Below are 4,404 nucleotides of genomic sequence, written 5' to 3'. Positions count from 1 at the left end.
TTGTCTCTCTGGGTTTCATAATTTTTTCATCTATCTGATGCTGTCTGGTCCAAAAGACTATGACATTGTTGCCACCCCTAGCATTGAATGTAACAGAAGCCAGCAAACAGTTGGCCTTTCTTTAAAAATAAACAGGTGTAAAATAATAGCCAATCAGTCTCGAGCTGAACTGAATGAGCTCAAATGTGAATGGTCCTGACACACCAAAAAAAAGTGTCAAGGGGGAAGCCAGTTTGGATTTGTCCTCACTCCTATCAAATCGCATTGAGAGCATACTTCATTGACAGAAACAACTTGACTTGTTACATCTTGTGTTGTTGTCCTCAGGTGGCTGGCTAGCTAAAGTTGGCCCTTTCCTAAATTAGCCATGGATGGAGATATGGAAAAACAATACATCATGTAGCTCAAACAGGCATCTTGGCATGTGCATTTGGTGCATTTGGCATGTCAACACTTCTTACAAAAACAAGTAGTGATGAAGTCAATCTCTATTTTATTAGGACCCCCATTAGCTGTTGCGAAAGCAGCAGCCACTCTTGCTAAGGTCCACACAAAACATGACATAATACAGAACATTTATAAACAAGAACAGCTTGAGGACAGAACTACATCATTTTTTTAAACGGCACACATACTGAAGCCTACAAATCAATACATACACACAAAATATCTAGGCCAAATAGGGGAGAGGCGTTGTGCCTTGAGATGTTACGTCATCTATTTTTTTAAACCAGGTTTGCTGTTCATTTGAGGAATATGAAGATAGAAGGCAGTTCCATGCAATAATGGCTCTATATAATACTGTACGCTTTCTTGAATTTGTTCTGGATTTGGGGACTGAAAAAAAACCTGGTGGAATGTCTGGTGGGGTAAGTGTGCGTGTCAAAGCTGTGTGTAAGTTGACTATGCAAACCATTTGGAATTTTCAACACATTAATGTTTCTTAGAAAAATACCTGATGCAGTCAGTCTCTCCTCAACTCTTGGCCAAGAGAGACTAGCATTCATAGTTTTTAAAATAGCTCTCTGATTACAATGAAGAGCAAGATGTGCTTCTCTGTTCTGGGCCAGCTGCAGCTAACTAGGTTTTTCTTTGCAGCACTTGACCACACATGACTTGACACATGACACATGACTTGCTTTTTGGAGTGTGGTGTCAAAAAAAGCAGAGCATCTCTTTATTATGGACAGACCTCTCCCCATCTGTATAACCATTGAATCTATATGTTTTGACCATAACAGTTTAGAATCAAGTAATTTAGTCTCCTCAACTTGTTCAACAGCCACACCATGCATTACCAGATCCAGGTGAGGTCTAGAACTTAGGGAATGATTTGTACCAAATACAATGCTCTTAGTTTTAGACATGTTCAGGGCCAGTTTATTACTGGCCACCCATTCCAAAACTCTCTGCAACTCCTTGCATGGCCACGCAGTCATGGCTGAACACAGAGTACAGGAGGGGGCTGAGCACACACCCCTGTGGGGCCCCTGTGTTGAAGATCAGCGTGACGGAGGTGTTGTTGCCTACCTTCACCACTTGGGGTAATCCCGTCAGGAAGTACAGAAACCAGTTTCACAGGGAGGGGTTCAGACCCAGGGCACTGAGCTTAGTGATGAGCTTGGAGGGCACTATGCTGTTGAAGGCTGAGCTGTAGTCGATGAACAGCATTCTTACATAGGTATTTATCTTGTTTAGGTGGGATAGGGAAGTGTGCAGTGCAATGCTGTGGATTATGTCGTCCATGGATCTGTTGGGGCGATATACAAATTGTAATGGGTCTAGGGTGTCAGGTAAAGTGGAGGTAATATGATCCTTAACTAACCTCTTAAAGCACTTCATGATGACAGAAGTGAGTGCTATGGGGCGATAGTCATTTATACCGAACAAAAATATAAACGCTACCTGCAACAATTTCAAATATTTGACTGAGTTACAGTTCATATAAGCAAATCAGTCAATTAAAATACATTCATTAGGCCCTAATCTATGGAGTTCACATGACTGGAAATACAGATACAAATCTGTTGGTCACAGATATTGTATCTTAAAAAAAAAAAAAGTAGGGGTGTGGATCAGAAAACCAGTCAGTATCTGGTGTGACCACCATATATATGCCTCATGCAGCGCGACACATCTCCTTCGCATAGAGTTGATCAGACTGTTGATTGTGGCCTGTGGAATGTTGTCCCACTACTCTTCAATGGCTGTGTGAAGCTGCTGGATGTTGGCGGAAACTGGAACACGCTGTCGTACATCTTGATCCAGAGCATCCCAACATGCTCAATGACTGACATGTCTGGTGAGTATGAAGGCCATGCTAGAACTGGGACATTTTCAGCTTGCAGGAATTGTGTACAGATCCTTGCAACGTGGGGCAATGAAACATGTAACATGCATTATCATGCTGACACATCAGGTGATGGCGGCGGATGAATGGCACGACAATGGGCCTCAGGATCTTGTCACGGGAGCTCTGTGCATTCAAATTGCCATCAATAAAATGCAATTCTGTTCATTGTCTGTAGCTTATGCCTGCCCATACCATAACCCCACCGCCACCATGGGGCACTCTGTTCACAAGGTTGACAACAGAAAACCTCTCAACCACACAACGTCTATAGTTGTGAGGAGTTGTGAGGTGCGCGTAATGATGAGTGCCAGGCATGCGTAATGATGAAACCCAGGACCTGTGGTGTCAGGTTTGATGGGTATGGAGCAGCACGGGATGAGGGTCAAGGACCAGTAACACATCTGTAAATGGTATTCTTAATGTCTCCTTGGATCTCTACCGAATTAGGTAACTCCGCTTTTAGTTTTAATGGACCCATTGCCGGAACCAACTGCAAAATACACTGCAATTGGACGCTCTGATGCAACTTGGGCAATTTAAAATGGTGCTATGTTCAGGTCTGAATGTATTAAAATTGTATTTGTTTTACCTTTATTTAAACAGGAAGTCACCATTTAGACCAGGGTCTCTTTTGCAAGGGACCCCTGCACATACAATTCATAGACAAATCAAAAATACAGCACAATCAAGAAAAACAGCCACAGTCCTTAGCAAACAGATATTACAAATGCCTTAGATGAAAGAAAGAATTGTTCTGCCATATTTGTAGACTTGTCAAAAGCGTTTGATACTGTAGACAGTGTTATTCTGTTGAATAAGCGGCCCTCGATAGGGTTGGGTAGTGATGCTTGCCAATGTTTTCATAATTATCTCAATGACAGAACTCTGTCCATCAAGGTCGATGGGATCAAATCTGAGTTCCTTGAGTTACATAAAGTGGAGCTGGTAAATAAGTTGAAGTTCTTTTACAGAAACAAAGCAAGTCAGACTTTTGTTAATATGAAAGAAATTGTCCAGGCTTTTTTTACGTCTATTTTCGATTATGAGGATATTATCTACACACTAAAAAGAAAAAGTACCTGGACTATCCTATACGGGTTCTTCAAATTGAACCTGTGGGCCCTGTAAGTTCTTTGAAGAACCCTTTGGGGGTTATTTCAATAATCCCTTTTAATGGCTCCTCGAAGAACCCTTTGAAGAACCTTTTGGGTTGATTTATTTAACTATTATTATTAATAGTGATAATACACATAAAAATAACACAATATTTTTGTTCTCAGTGTTTATTATCATTTTAGTGGCAAAGCATAATTAAACAAATCCAAATATGAGGTAAACTCCAATGGATATATCCTCTGGAGTGTTTTGTATTTGTATTTATTATGGATCCCCATTACTCTTCCTGGGGTCCAGAAAAATTAAAGCAGTTTATACAATTTTAAAACATTACAATACATTCACAGACTTCACAGACATTCACAGACTGCCCTCAGGCACCTACTCCACCACTACCACATATCTACAGTATTAAATCCATGTGTATGTATAGTGCATATGTTATCATGTGTGTGTGTGTGTGTGTGTGTGTGTGTGTGTGTGTGTGTGTGTGTGTGTGTGTGTGTGTGTGTGTGTGTGTGTGTGTGTGTGTGTGTGTGTGTGTGTGTGTGTGTGTGTATGCATGTGTCTGTGCCAATGTTTGTGTTGCTTCACAGTCCCCGCTGTTCCACAATATATTTTTACTGCTTACTTGATGTGGAATAGAGTTCCATGTAGTCATGGCTCTATGTAGTACTGTGCATCTCCCGTAGTCTGTTCTGGACTTGGGGACTGTGAAGAGACCTCTTGTGGCATGTCTTGTGGGGTATGCATGGGTGTCCGAGCTGTGTGCCAGTATAAACAAAAAGCTTGGTACATTCAGCTTGTCAACACTTCTTACAAAAACAAGTCGTGATGAAGTCGATCTCTCATCCACATTGAGCCATGAGAGATTGACATGCATATTATTAATATTAGCTCTCTGTGTACATCCAAGGGCCAGCCGTGCTGCCCTG

This window comes from Oncorhynchus nerka, linkage group LG11 (assembly GCF_034236695.1).
Source record: "Oncorhynchus nerka isolate Pitt River linkage group LG11, Oner_Uvic_2.0, whole genome shotgun sequence".
In the NCBI taxonomy this organism is placed as follows: Eukaryota; Metazoa; Chordata; class Actinopteri; order Salmoniformes; family Salmonidae; genus Oncorhynchus; species Oncorhynchus nerka.
This window is presented reverse-complemented; position numbering follows the sequence as displayed.